This window comes from Cricetulus griseus, chromosome 10 (assembly GCF_003668045.3).
Source record: "Cricetulus griseus strain 17A/GY chromosome 10, alternate assembly CriGri-PICRH-1.0, whole genome shotgun sequence".
In the NCBI taxonomy this organism is placed as follows: Eukaryota; Metazoa; Chordata; class Mammalia; order Rodentia; family Cricetidae; genus Cricetulus; species Cricetulus griseus.
In genome coordinates this window covers 13,156,979-13,175,261 of record NC_048603.1, presented here as the reverse complement: position 1 = coordinate 13,175,261, position 18,283 = coordinate 13,156,979, and the positions used below count along the sequence as shown (strand labels likewise).

Sequence of the window (18,283 nt, the reverse complement as noted above, 5' to 3'; positions counted from 1 at the left end):
TATTTATTTTTAGACAGGGGTCTCATTACATACCCCCGATTAGCCTGGAGCTCTTTAGATAGACCAGGGTGATCTTGAACTTATAGGGGATCTTCCTGTCTTTGCCTTCTGTCTACTGAAAACAAAACAAAATGAAACTTTTTGTTTGTTTGTTTGTTTGTTTTTGTTTTTTGAGACAGGGTTTCTCTATGTAGCTTTGGAGCCTGTCCTGGCACTTGCTCTGGAGACCAGGCTGGCCTCGAACTCACAGAGATCCACCTGCCTCTGCCTCCCGAGTGCTGGAATTAAAGGTGTGCGCCACCAACGCCCGGCTATTGATTTTTTTTTTTTACTGGTTTTGATGCAAAATACATTTGACATTCACATTTGTTTCAAATGAAATGAGAAAAAAACTAAAAAAAAAAAAAATTTTTTTTTTTTTTTAAAGAGAAAACAAGCACGGCTCTTGTGTCTACCACACAGGGTGGTCGCTCTCTGCTGTGTGCAGACTACAGGCTTCCTCTAAGTGCGCTGTGGTGGTCTGAGTGAGAACGGCCCCCATCTGCTCTTACATTTGAATATTTGGTCCCCAGTTGGTGGAACTCTTTAGGAAGGATTAGGAGGTGTGGCCTTGTTGGACGAGGTGTGTCACCAGGGTGGCCTTTGAGGTTTGAAAAGCCCATGCCATTTTCTCTCTCTCTCTCTCTCTCTCTCTCTCTCCCTATCCCCTTCTATGTCACCATCATGGGCTCTGACCCTCCCTCTAAGACATAATTCAAAATAAATCCTTTCTTCATAAATTGCCTTGATTGTGTTTTGTTTTGTTTTGTTTTTAAATCACAGCAGTAGAAAAGTAACAGTGGATATACATTATCACATAAAGTGAATTACAGAGAATACATGCCTATGTTAAAGCATGATTTCTGGGCTCAGCAGGTAGGGGGGACTGCAGCCAAGCCTAGCTACCTGAGTTCCATCCCCAGGACCCACCTGGTAGAAGGAGAGATCTGAGAATGGACTGGACAAGTTGTTTTCTGACATTGCTATGGCACACACCAGACTCCACACACATACACACAAAATAAATACATTTTTAAAAATAAAAATAAATATGATTTCAACACAATCTGGGTGTGGTGGAGAAGCCTGGAGGAGATCAGAAGCTCAAAGCTAGCGTGGGATACATGAGAAACTGCCTCACAAAAAAATAAAACAAACAAAGAAAGAAACAAAAACTCGGGCTGGAGAGATGGCTTAGAGTTTAAGAGCACTGACTGTTCTTCCAGAGGTCCTGAGTTTAATTCCCAGCAACCACATGGTGGCTCACAACCATCCGTTATGAGATCTGGTGCCCTCTTCTGGTGTGCAGACATACATGGAAGCAGAATGTTGAATACATAATAAATAAATCTTAAAAAAGAAAAAGAAAAAGAAACAAAAACTCCTAGGCTGGGAATAGCTCGGTGGAAGAATACTGGTCTAGCTTATGTGGGTCCTCGGGGTTAATCCTTTGCACTGCAAAACCAAACAATAATTAAAATATACTCTGTGTTTACAGGCTGGAGAGATGGCTGTGGTTATTAAGAACACCTTGCAGAGGACCAAGTTCAGTTCCTGACACCAATGTCTGGCAATTCACAACCACAAGGAACTCCAGCTCCAGGGAAACTGGTCTTCATGGGAATTTGCACTCACAGGCATATACCTGCCCTACACACATGAACACAACTGAGTAAGTAAATCTTTAAAAAACCTAAATAAACAAAATATTATTTATACATACATATAATTCCAACACCATCTTGGTGGGTACCTTGGGATAATGTTATGATAGAGTTATTGTGCCACAAAGTTCTTAGGGGAATAAACGACCAGTGCGTGCATGTCACTTTGTTGCTGTTGTTGGGGCAGAATCTCAAGGCGTCCAGGCTGACCTCAAAGTTTCGAAGAGCTGGGATTACTGGCCTGAGTCACATCACCCTGCAACTGACTGTTGTAGGATATTTGTGTGAAGACGTATTGCTGTGATTGGTGTAATGAAGAGTTGAACGGCCAAGAGCTAGGCAGGAGGTATAGGCGGGAGTTCCCGGCAAAGAGAGGAAGCCAGAGAAGATAATGGAAGCTCAGAGGAGATGTCAAGGGCGCAGGGCATACAGAATGAAATAAATGTAAAAAGCCGTCTGGTAAAATGTAGATTAATAAGAGCAGGCAAATTTAAGTTATAAGAGCTAGTGGGGTGAGCCTAAGCTAAGGCTGAGCTTTCATAATTAATAATAAGTGTTGTTTCTTTTGGGGGTGGGGAGGTGGCTGGTGGGACTGAGAAAGATTCGGTACAACTGACAATTTACCAGGGAGAAGTCTGTTCACATTGTTTTTGAAAAGCCATTGGGTTGACTTAACCAGTCCCTTATAGACTGTAAGCCAGAGGCTAGGCTGCAAACCCGCCCCACCTCTGTTAGCTATGTGGCCCTGAGCAAGTTCCTCAAGCTCTGTGACTGCTTCTTCAACTAAAATAGAGAGAAATAATAACAAATGGCTGACAGCAAGTGCTTCTAACAGGGCCACTTCTTGGGATTATTCTACAAATGTGTGTGTGTGTGTGTGTGTGTGTGTGTGTGTGTGTGTGTGTGTGTGTGTGTGTGTGTCCAGTTCACAAATTTGAACTCTGAGAACACCAAGCTGTTGAGTCATTAGAAAAGAAAAAGCAAGGTGAGTTTGACTCATCTTAGATAGATACATGAGAACCCCAGGCCAGGCTGACTCTGGGGACAGGAGCCCTGTGTCTGGATTGCCGGGTCGTAACGTCAGCGGCACTTAGAACCGCTGGTCTAGAACTTTGCTCACAGTAGGCTGGAAGTCGGATGGAGGAAGAGATTAGGTAGTCAGAAGGTCGAGTTTGACCTCACTCACTCTGACAGTGACCCTTTGTCCTGATAGAGCTGGGTGAGCTGCAAAACTGGAACTTTGTCAGCAGAGAGCCGGTTTGGAGGAGGCGAGAAGGGAAGAAAGGTCAGGAGAGCGTGGTTGAACCTGTACAGAGCCTGTGCAGACTCCTGCTCGGAGCGAGTGGTGGCCCTCGGGCTGGCACACAGCTGCAGCAGACACAATTCACAGTCTAGGGAGGGGAGACAGACAGCTAGCAGACAAACCCTCAAGGGACCGGTGCAGGGCAGGGACGATGGCTCAGTGGGTAACCCACTTGCTTCACAAGCGTGAGGATTTCAGAACTTAGGGAGGCCGGGTTCGAGCTTGTCTGTGATCTCAGTTTTCCTTTGATGAGACCAAAGGCCAGCCTTTGATGACATACTGCAAGGCCAGCCTGGGCTACCTGGGACTGTCTCAAAGAACCAACCAAAGAAGTGCCAAAAGCAAGAAGGAAAGAAAAAAAAAATCACCTTTCCCCTGCCCCATGGCACCCAGAGCAAGGGTGGTCAGGGGCTCCGATCTGGAACTTTGAATGATGAGGGCGTGCCCCGGAGATACAGCATCATTTGGAAGTGATTGGGATGGCTGTGGTGGAGCCTGGAGTACCGAGAGATAAATGTTCCCAAGCAACAGGGACCAACATCCACTGACTTCTGGCTGCTGCGTTTCTGGGGAGATGGTAAAAGGCAGGATCCACAGCATGCCATTTTGGAGTTTGTTGCCAACGCCATCCTCCGTACCTGATTCTCCCTTCTGGTCTTCCTCTTGGTTCCCGGAGTTCCTGAATCACCGTAAGTAAATTCTCCTTCCACTGAAAAGTTAGCCACTGCAGTTTTCTTGTGCTTTGAAAACAAGCATCTTGACTAATACAGTAGGAAAATGAGTCCCAGTTTCAAAAGATATGGCTGCTAAGATGTGGTGGTGGCCAGCAGTCTGAGCAATCAGAAGGCTGAGGCTAGATGAGCATTTGAGACTAGCCTGGGCTACACAGTGATACTTTATCTTAAAAATCAAGACAAAGCTAGTCAGTGGTGGCACACGCCTTTAGTCCCAGCACTCGGGTGCACAGACAGGCAGATCTCCTGAGTTCAAGGCCAGCCTGGTCTACAGAGTGAGTTCCAGGACAGTCAGGGCTACACAGAGAAACCCTGTCTCAAAAAACAGCAGAACAAAACAACCAAGACAAGGATCCTCTCAGCCTTGTCTTTTGGCCCATCTGTACCCCGTTGTGTGTCAGCCTCCCCAAGGATACACCTTGGGGTGTATCGGGACCCCAAGGACCAAGCTGGGCTGGGGCTCAGCTCAGAGCCTCACTCAGCTCTCATCAGAGACCTTTCCTCCTGCAGTTAGTTCCTCTGGGAACTAACACAGAGACGAACAGCTGGACAACACGCATAGTGAGGGACATTGGAGCACTGGGTCCTAAGCAGGATGTCTCCATCACCCCCCTCCCCCACCCCCCAAGGCTCAGGGAGATATGTGGAAGAGAAGACAGATTGCCAGAGCCAGAGGCAAGGGATGACTGCATGGAAACAGCCTCTTCTGGCCGCAACTGAACATATGAGCTCACAGAGACTGTGGCAGGAGGCAAAGGACTTGCACAGGTTCGAGCCGGGTGGAGAGGGAGAAGTAGACAAAAGCCACCTACAGAAGCCACCTGCCAGCAAAGCAAACACCAGTTTCCTCCCATGGGGTCTCTGGAAGTATTAACACACTTCAGAGAGGGCCCTGTGCCCAGGAATAGTCGGCTCCCACAAAAAAGTCAATGATATTTTTGTAGACTTTTTGTGTCATTTTGGTTTATTTGGGGCTTTTTTTTTTTTTTTTTTTTTTTTTTTTTTTGCCCTATTGGTTTATTGATTTCCGTCTTTGTGAGCTTTTGAATATGAGTTTCCCAGATTTTTGTTTGTTTTTTAGAGAGAGAGATCATAAAATTGGGAGTGTAAGGAGACGGGGAGAATCTGGGAGGATTTGGGGAGGAGGAAATATGATCAAAAGATGTTGTATTCGAAATTTTTTTCAATAAAAGAAAATTTTAAAAATCAAATCAAACCAAACAGAACAAAGACATTACGTCTATATAGAAGCTAGAAGTCTAGGCGTGATAACACACACCTGTAATTTCAACCTTGAAACTACACAGTGAGGTCTTCTCTTAAAAGGGAAGGGAAAACTATATCAGCCAAGAGCCAGTCAGAAGCAAAACACACATTAAAATAGAGAGTGGCGGGCGTTGGTGGCGCACGCCTTTAATCCCAGCACTCCGGAGGCAGAGGCAGGTGGATCTCTGTGAGTTCGAGGCCAGCCTGGTCTCCAGAGCAAGTGGCTGGACAGCCTCCAAAGCCACAGAGAAACCCTGTCTGGAAAAAAAGAAAGAAAGAAAAAAAAAACTTCCTTTGGGCTGGAGAGACGGCTCAGAGGTTAAGAGCACTGACTGCTCTTCCAGAGGTCCTGAGTTCAATTCCCAGCAACCACATGGTGGCTCACAACCATCCGTTATGAGATCTGGTGCCCTCTCCTGGTGTGCAGATATACATGGAAGCAGAATGTTGTATACATAATAAATAAATAAATAAAATTAAAAAAAAAATAGAGAGTGGAGTTGACAGAAGGCAGAATGGGCTAAAGGAAGGAAATGGTAGGCATCCTGCCCGGTAACAGCCTCCTGAGTGACAGGAGGTGTTACTTAGGAGGGGCCCCTGGGGTGGGGCTCAGCTTTCTAGGGGAGCTTTACCCAGCTCAGACCTCTAAGGAAAGATGCTTCAAAAGGGGGGTGGGGTTCAGGTGCTCAGAGCTCCCAGGGGTGTGGCTCAGCCAGTGACAGCCTGAAAGGATTTCTGCTAACACCTGGGGACCTAGGGTGGGGGTACGGAGCTGGTCCAGGGACTGTTCAGAGAAGGCAGAGCCAGGGCTCTCAGATGCTGCTGCCTGCACCAGTCCAGACATGATGAGAGAAGCTGCAGCGCTCTCTCTACTGCTGTTTTCTAAGTACTTTGTTATGGAGTGGATGACTTCCTCCTCCAAGGTCTTGTGTTGAAACCATAATTGCTGTAATGGTGTCTGGGGATGGAGACTTCAGTGCCAATAAAATGGTTAAATGTGGAGACCCCCACAGTGAGATTAGGGCCCTTGTATGCGTCCAGGCTTCCTTTTCTTCCAGCCATGTGAGGGTACAGCAAGAAAGGGCTCTCTGGGCTTAATAATAGAATGCTTGCACACACACACACACACACACACACACACACACACACACACACAGAGAGAGAGAGAGACACACACACGGAGTTTGTGAACGGTACATGTCAGTAATCCCAGCACATATGAGGTGAAGGCAGGAAGATAAGCAGTTTGAGGCCAGCTTCGGCTGCATGAGACCCTGTCTAATAAAAACAAGTAATAAAAGAAAGAAAAACTCATCACCTAAGAACCAGAGAAGGGGTCTGAGTGGGTACAGAATCTGCAAGCAATGGGATCTTGACTGCCTAGGCTCTGGACCATTAAGTAAAGAATGTCTTGGGGTGGAGGGAAAAAAAAGGCTTAGCAGTGAAAAGCACTTGCTGCTCTTCCAGAGAACCCTGGTTCAGTTCCCTGAACCCACATTCGACTGCTCGAAACTGCCTGTAATCTAGTTCTAGGGCATCTGACTCCGCCGTGGGCAATGGTACTGATGTGCACACACATAGACAGACAGACCCACATACACATACACATAACTAAAAAGAATAAGTAAAATAAAAGTTATACTCAAAAAATGCATTAAAAAGAGGAAGACACAAATGTCTTGAATGAAGGGGATTTTTCAGTGGTAGAGTGTGTGCTTAGTAGATATAAAGCCATGGATTTGATCCACAACACACACACACAGAGGAGGGGAGAGGGAGGAAGAAGAGGAGGGAAGAGGAAGAGGGAGGAGGAGAGGAGAAAAGAAATAGAACGTTGTCTCTATGAACAGCAACCTGAGCAAACTAAGGCACAAAGAAACAGGCACGCTTAGTAGAGCTTCTGAAATAGAACATTCACTCGGTTACTGACTAACAGATGGATAAATGTGTGCTCACCTTGAGAATAATTATAAGACAATAACTATGCATAACATTATTGCAAGTTATATTTATTCAGAACTTTATATATGTCAAGCATTCTGCTATAATATGGATATGCACTGACTCTACATTTTTTTTCTTGTTTTATCTTTCAGCTTTTTAGACATCATCTCTGTCTCCTGTAGCACGGGCTGGGCTTGAACTTGCTATGTAGCCAAGGACGGCTTCGAACTCCTTCCTGATCCTCCTGGTGTTGGAATTACAAGAATGCTCCACCATGCCTGGCTAATAATTTATATATTCCGGAGTCAGGGTGTCACTGCATGAGTCAGACTGGCTACCAACTCACGGCCTTCCTGCTTCTGCCTACGGGGATTATAAGTAATTAGTTTTGCCATCACAATATATTACAACTTCTTGGAAAGAATTTCCTAACAAATTTTGAAAAAAGACTAACTTAGTGAATAGGATTTTTTTGTTTTGTTTTGTTTTTCAAGACACGGTTTCCTGTGTAGCTTTGGAGCCTGTCCTGGCACTCGCTCTGGAGACCAGGCTGGCCTTGAACTCACAGAGATCCGCCTGCCTCTGCCTCCTGAGTGCTGGGATTAAAGGTGTGTGCGCCATCACCTCCTGGGGTGAATAGGATTTTTTTTTTTTTCCGAGACAGGGTTTCTCTGTGGCTTTGGAGGCTGTCCTGGAACTAACTCTTGTAGACCAGGCTGGCCTCGAACTCACAGAGATTTGCCTGCCTCTGCCTCCCAAGTGCTGGGACTAAAGGCGTGCGCCACAACCACCCAGCCAGGTTTGCAACTTTCTACGGAGCAGAGGTATGCGCCACTGCTCCAAGTTCATGTGGTACTGGGGAATAAACACAGGACTTTGCCCAGGATGGGCAAGACTTCTACCACCCGAGCTACATTCTCAGCTCTTACTTCTTAAGTCTGAGAAATGTACCAAGGTAACATAGAATACTGACATTAGGGAAAGATATACGAGGAGCATAAGTGATCTTTTTCTGTCTCTCCCTCCCTCCCTCCCTCCCTCCCTCCCTCCCTCCCTCCCTCCCTCCTCCCTCTCTCTCTCCCCCATCTCTCTCTCTTTCTATGTGGTGTGTATAGTATGTGCTTATGCACATTCATGAGTGTGGGGATGTCTGGAGGTCAGAGGTTGACCCAAGGTATCTTCTCCAGTTGCTTCTCATCTTATTATTTTGTTTGTTGGTTGGTTGGATGGTTTGGTTTGGTTTGTTGAGGCAGGGTCTCACTCCGTAGCCCTGGCTGACCTGGAACTTGATATGTAAACCAGGCTGACCTCAAACTCACAAAGATCCCTCTGCTCCGGCAGAGTGGGAGTTTAAAGGTGTCTACCACCACACTTGGCCTTCCGTCTTTGGGACAGAGTAGCTCACTGATCCTAGAACCCACCAACTCAGCCACACTGACCAGCCCTGGGGCTTTAGTTATGTGGTCATGTACCTTTTTATGTGGGTTCTGGGGGTCGGATTTCCACTCTCCTGCTTCTGCAGCAAGCACTTTATGGACTGATCTATCTTACCTGTCATCTCAGCACTGAGAGATGGAGGTAGTGGGATCAGAAGTTCAAACTCAGCGGCACAGAGGGTTTGAGGCCAACCTGCCCTACAAGAGATGTTTTCTCAAACAAAATAAACCAAACCAAACCTTTGATGGAGCCTGGGAGAGGCGCCATCAAAGCACAGCATCAAATCTGGAGGTGTGGCTCAGTGGTAGGATGTAGGAGGCCCTGGGTTCACCCCTAACACACAAACAGAAGCCTAGTGTGATCTTGGGGACAGTGGGCAATGATGGACCTGTCCCTGGCTGCAGTGACTGGGCTATGTTTGGGTACAGAACCCAAGCTGGAACAGTCAGTTTTTTCCCTGGGAAATTTCTGTCCAAAAAGAGGGTAGGAGAGGGAACTCGGCCATAAATGAAAGGGTCTTCCTGTCTGCATGAGTTGCTTAGTCTGGGAACACAGGGTAGCAAAGGTCACCTCCCACAGAGCGAAGGAACTCATGCCACACGTGATGGTGTCAGCAGAGGAGAGAAACAGCAAGGAAAGGGAAGGTGTCAGGAGTTGTTGGACTATGATTCCAGGGACTAAACTCTCAGGATTCTGGTCTCTTCACCTCCCAATGCTTGGCGGTCGGATTTACCCTCGACCCTGGGAGCCTGCCCTTAGCCTACAGTCAAATAGCTCCCTTTTTCCTTTGGACTAGTTTAAATTGTGTCTCTGTCGCTTCCCGTTCAGAGGAATACACACTCCATTTGCCAGGCTCCCTTTGTGGAATTCACCGGCTGGGAAGGTTGACCTGACCACTTGCTTTGTGAGCATGAGGAATGGAGGTAAGCTCTCCCTACAAGGCAATACAACATCGGGCTAAATGTGATGGCCTCGGGAGAGAGGGGTTCACTCCTGGCCTCATCATCAACCCACTGAGGCTCATGGGGAAGATTTACCTCGCTTGTGCCTTTATTTCTCATCTAAACCATTTGTGAACTATGAAGAGTTCTCAGCGCATTAGATGGGGTTGTATGTTTCTCCACGTTTCATGTATGCGTGCAAGTCTTTCTATGCATGCTTTTGCGTGTAGAGGTGTGCACTGGCATGCGGAGACCAAGGTTGATCTTCTACCTAACCCATTGAGGAGGGGTTTCTCAGTCACACCAAGAGTTAGCCAATATGGCTAGTCTTGCTAGCCTGCTTGCTCTGGGCAATCTTCTGTCCTTACTTCCTGTGGCTGGAATTATGGGTGGGCCTTTGTACTGGTTTTGTGCCCACTTGACACAAGCTAGAGTCATCAGAGAGGAAGGAGCCTCAGTTGAGGAAATGCCTCCATGAGAGCCAGCTGTAAGGCATTTTCTTAATTAGTGATCAATGGGGGAAGGCCAGGCAGAGCCATCCCTGGGATGCTGGTCCTGGGTTCTATAAGAAAGCAGGCTAGCCGGGCGGCGGTGGTGCACGCCTTTAATCCCAGCACTCGGGAGGCAGAGGCAGGCAGATCTCTGTGAGTTCAAGGCCAGCCTGGTCTACAGAGTGAGTTCCAGGATAGGCCCCAAAGCCACAGAGAAGCCCTGTCTAGAAAAACCAAAAAGAAAAAAAGAAAGCAGGCTGAGCAAACCATGGGGAGCAAGCTGGTAAGCAGCTCCCCTCCATGGCCTCTGCATCTGCTCCTGTCTCCAGGATCCTGCCCTGTTTGAGTTCCTGTCCTGACTTCCTTCAATATTTAATAGCAATATGGAAGTTTAAGTCAAATAAAGCCCTTTCTCTCCAACTTGCTTTTGGTCATGGTGTTATATCGCAGCAATAGAAACCCTAACCAAGACATTGCATTTATGTGGGGTTCTGGGGAACCACACTCGGGCCTTCATGTTTGCCTAGCTGTCTCCCCAGGCAGATGAAATACTATGTGTAGGGTCACAGGACAGCACCCGACACGCAGCTCCAACTAAATAGACAGTTCTTAATGATTTCTTCCTTCTCCTGTCATGGATGTTCCCCCAAGGAACCCTCACCTGCAGGATTCAACACGGACTTTTGATCCAGACCTTCAGATTTCTTTACTTCTTGCTGTTTTAGATTGCTCAATAAACGTCTATTTTTGACTTTTCACCTCCTTTCTTTCTGGCTGCCCTGCGCTTTTTCTTCTTGCCCATGGTTCCATCCTGATTCTTGTTCTTTGTGGATGTCTTTTTCACAATACTCTCTATCCCCAAGTACCTGCCTGCCTTCCTTCCTTCTTTATAAAACGCTCTTTATTCTGCCTCCACACTGGAACTTTCCTACTACAAGGAGAGATTTGCTGTGTGTTTATTTTCTTTGGAATCCTCTCTCTTTTATAGACGCAAGTCATTTATCAGCTGAGGCTACAACTCTTCCTGGTTGGGTCAGGGCATGCTGCAAACTGCCCCGTAATTGCAAGTCCCTGTAATAATGCTTTTTTTGGCCAGGACACAAACCACACTCAAGAAGGTCTTCCTGAGTGCTGAAGGTCAATCAACTAGAACTTTCTCAAGCTTTTAGAGGAGTGGAATTCTGGAAACAAAACCTCTTCCCCGGGAGCGGCCGTCAGCAGTAGGTGAGTGTTGGTGGTACCCGGATAGGAACCTTGACTAGTATCCAGACCACTAGAGTACCTGGGAGTCACCTCCCTCTCTCAGCCTCGGCTTCTTCATCTATAGCATAGGTTTGTAGCAGAATTGCCTTGATTTTATGGGAAATTTTTGTTTTAACATGTATTTGCTTTACCATGTATGTTCATGTTTGTATGCATGTATACTCGTGATTGCGTGTGTGCACATGTGTGTATGTGCACACGAGTGTGTACGCATATAGGTCACAGGGCAATGTTAAAGCAAGTTCTTTCCATCTATCCAGGAACAGACCTCAGGCTGTTAGGTTTGGAAACAGAGCACCTTCTCCTGCCTTCCCTCCAGGGAGCCGACTCATCATACTCCTTTGGGTGAAAATTAAAAATGGAATGATTTGCAAACTGGGCATGGTTGTACCTGCCTCTGATTCCAGCGATAGGGAGATAGGGATGGGATGATATGGAGTTAGAGTCAACCTTGGCTGCTTATGAAGCTTGAGGCCAGCCTGAACTGCAAGAGCCCTTGTGTCAAAACAAAAACAAACCTCAAAACAAAAAGAAGGGATTTGGTGGCCTGTACGTTGTGAGATTCTGTGTAAATGGGGGATGTGACTGCACCGGTTTCTATGGGAACCCTGTGACAGAGGCAGAAAAGGCAAGGTTCTCGTTTGCTTTGACAGGGCCCATGCAGTCAAACTAAAAGTGAAGATCTACATATAGGAACATCTTTAATAGGCAGACAAATTCGGGGCGTGGTGGTGCGCGTTTTTCATCTCAGCACTGGGGAGTCAGAGGCAGGTGGATCTCTGTCGTGAGTTTGAGGCCAGCCTGGTCTATATGGTGAGTTCCAGGCTAGCCAGGGCTACATAGCAAGACTCTGTTTTTAAAAAGATGAAAAAGTGGGGACAAATAAAGTCATTCATTCATGGCCACCGCCCCTCTTTCAAGTTCCAAAGAAAACACACCTATGGTATAGGACCCTCACTTGGAGACGTTTCAGAGTTAAGTTAATGACCCAGGTGGCCTTGACCTGGGCTCTTCTTATTCCACCTGCACTAGTCATTGCATGGACCCCCTTGACCTCACCCAAACAGGCTTGGCAGGGCCACAGGGCCAACACCCTTTCCTACAGGACCCTTACCTTCCAAGCTCACACTTTCCTTGTCTGCAAAATGGGGCTCGTTAAGTCCACAGCTCATGTCTCAACAGAACCCGGGAGGAATACAGAGAGGTGAGCAACACTCCCAGGAGGGGAGATGTCACATGGAAGCTAATTTTAAAGCTGAGCACTGAAGGCAAGAAGAGATATTGCCGGAAGGTAATGGGTGCTGAGGAGCCCCACTCTCTGTCCCCCAGACTGGGAACAGCCTGTGCCTTTGACAAAGACATGAATGAGCTTGCTCTGTTCAGCAAAAGGCACAAAGAGATCCTGGCTGGAGCGGGGGCTGCATGGGTGGGAGGGGCCTGGCAGCGCTAATGCTGAAGTGGGGAAAGTGCGAGAAGCCTGGAGCTCCAGCCCGGAGGCTCTGGTTCTCCCCACCAGCTCCCGACAGCTTTGAAGCCTTTCCTGTTCTATCACAGTGGAAAGAGACTGTTAGAAGCTCTGCAACCCGGTGTTGTTGGGAGTTAAAGTAACTTTAAAGGCACACTTTTTTTTTTTTTTTGACAGGGTTTCTCTACATGGCCCCTACTGTCCTGGAACTCACTATGTAGACTGGCCTCAAATTTACAGAGATCTGTCTGCCTCTGCCTCTGAGTGCTGGGATTACAGGTGTGCGCCTCCACTGATCCCCAGGTATCAAGTCAGGCAGGGCCTCTGGTCTCTGGAATACCAGCATTTGGGAGGAGACTGAGGCAGGAAGATTGCCAGTGAGTCTGAGGCCAATATGGCTGCAAGGCTTCTTCTGCCCTCAGTACTAACAGCCCAGAGCGGCAAAAGCCGGATTAGATCAGTATTTACAGCTGGCTTTCATTTTTGTAGCCCTGTGTGTTCTATCGATAACTTGCAGTCAGTCACTCAGTTTCCCCAAGCCTTAGTTTATCTGTTGGTCAAAGAGTTTTCATGAGTCTTAGATCATACATAGGTTCCTATGTCTCCAAATCCAGGTTCCTTTCCAGAGTCTCCTATCTCAGCGGCAAGACTAAAAACTCAACGCATCATTCTAGCTGCTCGTTGTTGGGGAATATTATTTTAAGGTGTGTGGCTTTTGTTTGTGCTGCCTTTGTTTGTGCTGTGATTCTTTGCCTGTTTAAAACACCTGATGGTCCTAATAAAGAGCTGAATGGCCAATAGTGAGGCAGGAGGAAGGACAGGCGGGGCTGGCAGGCCGAGAGGATAAACAGGAGGAAAAATGAGGAAGAGGAGGAAAAGAACAAGGAGAGGAGGACATCAGGGGCCGGCCACCCAGCTAGCCTTGGAGTAAGAAGGGAAGTAAGAGATGCAGAAACAAGAAAGATAAAAGCCAGAGGGAAAAGGTAGTTGGGTTAATTTAAGAAAAGCTGGCTAGCAACAAGCCACGCTAAGGCCGACATGCATAAGTAATAATAGTACTGTGTGATTACTTGGGAGCTGGGTGGTGAGCCCATCAAAAAGAAAAAAAGAGCCAAAAGAGTAAGAGCAAAAACATCATTCAATAGCCCATGGCTAACAAGAATGGAGCCCTGCTAATTCTTCCAGAATGCACCTGACTCTCACTTCATGGGCGTCGTCACCCACGGTGCCTCTCTGCATACCCTGCTTGAACCTGGCAGAGCCACTGCTAATTAAACATCACACCCCAGCTGAAGGCTCGAAGTATTCCTGTCACTTGCTGTGAGCGCTGCCAAAGTCATCATCACAGCCTAAGCGCGGCTGACGGAGAGCAGTCTCTTAACTTCCATGCCCTCCATATCCAGGTGTCTTTGTCCTGTTCCTAGAACACAACGCCGGCCTTTTCTGTGACCTTTGCTGATTTAAATCCCCCCCCTCCCCTGCCTTTTCCTCTGTCTGGAAACTTCTTGGCTGACCCCCACCCCACCCCCACCCCCGGTGGCCTTGCCAGCCCTCCCCTCCTGGAGTAGCTTCCTACGACATTGTTTTCTATCACAATGCTCCTTTCTTCGGGGACTGACCACAGCTCCTCGTTTTGATTTGCTTACTTGCTGTCTCAGATCAGGCTCTCTAGAGAATGGCCCTGAGACGAGATGGGGAGACCAAGATGTATAGAGGAAACAGATATTCTCCAAGGGCAGCTGGTCGAGAATGGTACAGGAGTGGGGACAACAGTGAGGCAGGGGTGCAAAGCCTTTACTGCAGCCCTCGGGGAAGAATTGCGGCTTAAACTCCGCCTCTGACTTAATTTCCTGGCTGTCCAAGAACAGGCTTCTGGAAGGTTCCATGTGAGGGGTACACCTCGGCATTGCAATGACCACAGGTAGCAAAGCTAAAAATAATAAATAATCATTCACTCTTGTTTCTTTTGTTTGTTTGTTTGTTTGGTTGTTTGTTTGTTTTTCGAGACAGGGTTTCTCTGTGGCTCTGGAGCCTGTCCTGGAACTCGCTCTTGCAGACCAGGCTTGTCTCGAACTCACAGAGATCCGCCTGTCTCTGCCTCCCGAGTGCTGGGATTAAAGGCGTGGGCCACCAACACCCGGCTCCAGCAACACATCTTTACATAATTAAATGTTCAATCCCGCAACAGGATGCTGGTACACAGCTCAGCAACACAGCACGGGTCTAGGATGTACAAGGTCTGGTAGGTATCAGTCTCCAACACACAACTAGAAAAGAAGCCTCTTGGATTATCACATGTGGTGAGCTCCCAGATTCTCATCAGATCTGCACTCCCCCTTTGCCCTGTACTTGGCCTGTGCATCTCTTCTGGGGGGGGGGGCAGTCCTTGAGTTACAGCCTTTATAGTAAATGAATAAGTGTCAATAAATTGTCTCCCCAGACTTTAAGAGGAAAACTCCTCTCTCTTGGGTTTCTTTTTTTGGGGGGGAGGGAAGTTGAGACAGGGGTTCTCTGTGTAGTCCTGGCTGTCCTGGAACTTGCTCTGTAGACCAGGCTAGCCTCAAACTCAGAGATATGCTGGGATAAAAGGCATTTGCCACCGTGCCTGGCTGTCTCCCTTAAGCGAGACCCTAACTAATCCCTCTCGCTCCACTAGCTCCTAGCTGACTTACACATTGCTAACTTTGGAGGTCACAGGCTCAGCTGCACTCTGTGGTGACTGTCTACTGACGTTGCAGCAGGTAGCGCCTCCATTGTGGGTCACATGGGTCATGATGACAGCTGCTCGGGTTATTTTATATGCGCTCAGAGACATCTCTGGCTGGTTGTCAGACTGCCAGTGGGCTCGGGCAAAGGGATGAAACTGCTTGGCGTCTCTGCTGCATGTCACCCCTGTCTCCTTTGTTGCCTTAACTGGTGGGGCAGCTCCGACGCGGCTCTGAGTGTTGGCATCTTTTACGTGCCAGAAAGTGTTCTGTCGGAACTACAGCACAGGGTTAGTTTGACCTAAACCTGCCTAGCCTCACTCCTCCTCCACCAATGCTAAAGATACCCTCGGCTGGGACTGGAGAGATGGCTCAGCAATTGAGAGCACTGTCCGTTCCTCCAGAGGCCTGAGGTTCACAGTTGTCTGTAACCGCAGTCTCGGGGGACCTGATGTCCCACCAGACACACAGACATGCATGCAGACAAAACAGTCAACAGATAAAAAAAAATATTTTTAAAAAGCCATCACTAGCCAAGGCACATGGAGTGTCTAATGCTGAGAGGGTTGAAAGACCACACAACCCTGGAAGATCTTCACTGACCCCAGAAAGGACGAGAGCATTCCTCCAAGGTGTCAGCCTTCCCCAAACCCCATATTCCTGTGCTGCATCTAATCACCCTAATCTATTTGGGGCTGAGAAGCTGATTCATGAGCAAAGCTCTGCCCTCCCCATTCTTTGGCTACTGAAGTAAGCCTTTCTTTAGCCCCAAGACTGACTTTGTTTTTACCCCCGAGGAATAAATACCCAGACTTGAGTCATAGTTGCTTTTCTGTTGCTGTGCTAAGACACCAGAACCAAGACAACTTACAGAAGAAAGCCTCGAACTCACAGAGATCCACCTGCCTCTGCCTCCCAAGTGCTGAGATTAAAGGCGTGCACCAGCTTAAAATAAGCAATTCTTAAAAAAAATATTTGGGCGCCGGGCATTGGTGGTGCATGCCTTTAATCCCAGCACTCGGGAGGCAGAGCTCTTTGTGTGTGAGGCCATCCTAGTCTACACAGTGAGTTTCAGTCCAGCTAGAGAGACATAGTGAGATTTTATATCAAAAGAGAAACAAGGAGGATGACACAAAGAAGGAGAAGAAGGAGGAGGAGGAGGAGGAGGAAGAGAAGAAGAAGAAGAAGAAGAAGAAGAAGAAGAAGAAGAAGAAGAAGAAAGAAAGAAACTGATCATGGCGGTGCACTGTGCACGCCTGTGATCCCAGGACTGGGAGGGGCTGAGGAAAAAAAACTGACACAAGTTTGACCTCAGGCTGGGCTACACAGTAGGTTCCAGACTTGCCTAGGCTACATACTGGCAACTTATCTCAAAAACCGAACAGAAGAAAGAAAGATGAGACAGTGAAGGGGAGGGGAGAGAGAGGGGGAAGCTGGAGGGAGTATCAGAGGGGAAGAGATACTGGGCGATGGATGCTCTGGCCTGAGCCTCGGCTGAACCATAGAAGGCTCTGGGGCTGACAGTATCAGAGTTGCCTTGAGTTTAGTGGTTCCAGAATTAGCAAATAAAAGCCTAGACTGTCCAATCAGACCTGAGCTTTATTTAAACAGTGAGTAACTTTTAGCAGGTGACCCCGGCTTTACCGCACACTTGTATCATCGTCTATCTGAAACTCGGATGAACTAAGTAAGCATCGTGTCTGATGTCTTACAGCAGCCAGCGTCCGGATTCAGACTTCTCCAGTAGCCGGGCTTGTCCTTAGGGGATCGAATTCTTTTCCACGGAGGTAATCCTCGTGCGGTCTGACAGCCTGCCAGCAGCCACGGAGGAAATAGGTCCTTTGGGTTTTGACGGAGAACTGAAGGCGTCTGTCCGGATATCTGCAACAGCAACGGACTCTTGATAACTTGCTTCCTATAATGTACTTCAAGAATGTTGCATTGTGCAGAATTAAAGAGAGGGTCAGAGAATCAGCACAGAGCTAAGGGGCATGGGGGGCGGGGCAAGGCCAGTCTGCAGTGACAACGTGGTTGAGTTGTTGCTGTAGGGACTAAGACCAGTTGACCAACCAGTACAGTCTCACCTTCTTTTCCAACACCATATTGAGTAACATACCTCCACCATTGTGTCAGTCCTTCAAGTCTTGGTATGATTAGGCTGGGTTGGGTTGATATGGACCTTCTAGCTCTATGGTGGCAAGAGATGTCCTGCTTCTTGCCTAGTCTCTCATACAAAGGCCACATCAGGACCCATTTTCAGGGATGACATCAGGAGCTGGTGAGGTCTCTGAGAGCATGTCTGAATCATAGCCCAGAGCAATCATCTTTGACCAACCCTAGGATATGTAATCAAGCCGCTGAGCTGGGTGGGGTGTGGCTCAGTTGGTAGAGTACTTGCTTGGTGTGAATGAAGCCCTAGGTTTGAGTCTCCAGCACCACATTAAAAAATAAAACAAAACAGGTGTGATGGTAGGTGGTGCCTGAAATCATAGCATTAGGTGAGGGGGGAATTCACGGTCATCCTCCACACTAAATCACACACACACACACACACAAATGTTCTAGGCTATCCTGGGCTACATAAGATTCTGTGTCAAAAAAAAAAAGAAAGAAAGAAAGAAAGAAAGAAAGAAAGAAAGAAAGAAAGAAAGAAAGAGGAAACTCCAGCCATGAGTCAACATGAGCGCGTCTGTAATCCCAGCACTTGGGAGGTGAAGGCAGAAAGAACAAAGGTTGAGGCCAGCTTGGGCTTCATAACATCCCCAAACAAACAAACAAACAAAACCCACACCGTTTTATTGTATCCTTTTAATGATAGTCTGATGCTATTGCTCATTTGGGTTTTGATTTTTGTTTTGAGATAAAATCTTCTGTGTTGTCCAGGCTGTGCCCTAACTGCTGGCCTCAGCCAATTCTCCCATCCTCCACAGGGACTGGGATTCCAGCTACACACGGGTAGCTAGAGATTTTACCAGTCTGGAGCCTCAAAGATCTTGTAAATTTCTATGCTACATTTGTCTCCTAAAGGCAT

General features: G+C 47.5%; 1 long non-coding RNA gene across 1 annotated transcript; it reads right to left on the bottom strand.

Annotated features, from left to right (window-relative positions):
- Window positions 1-16,833: 16,833 nt before the first annotated feature.
- On the bottom strand, window positions 16,834-17,618 carry LOC118239371. The gene is made up of 2 exons (XR_004771316.1): window positions 17,369-17,618; window positions 16,834-17,133 (listed from the first exon to the last, which is right to left on the bottom strand). It is a non-coding gene; the product is annotated as an uncharacterized LOC118239371 (long non-coding RNA).
- Window positions 17,619-18,283: the final 665 nt, after the last annotated feature.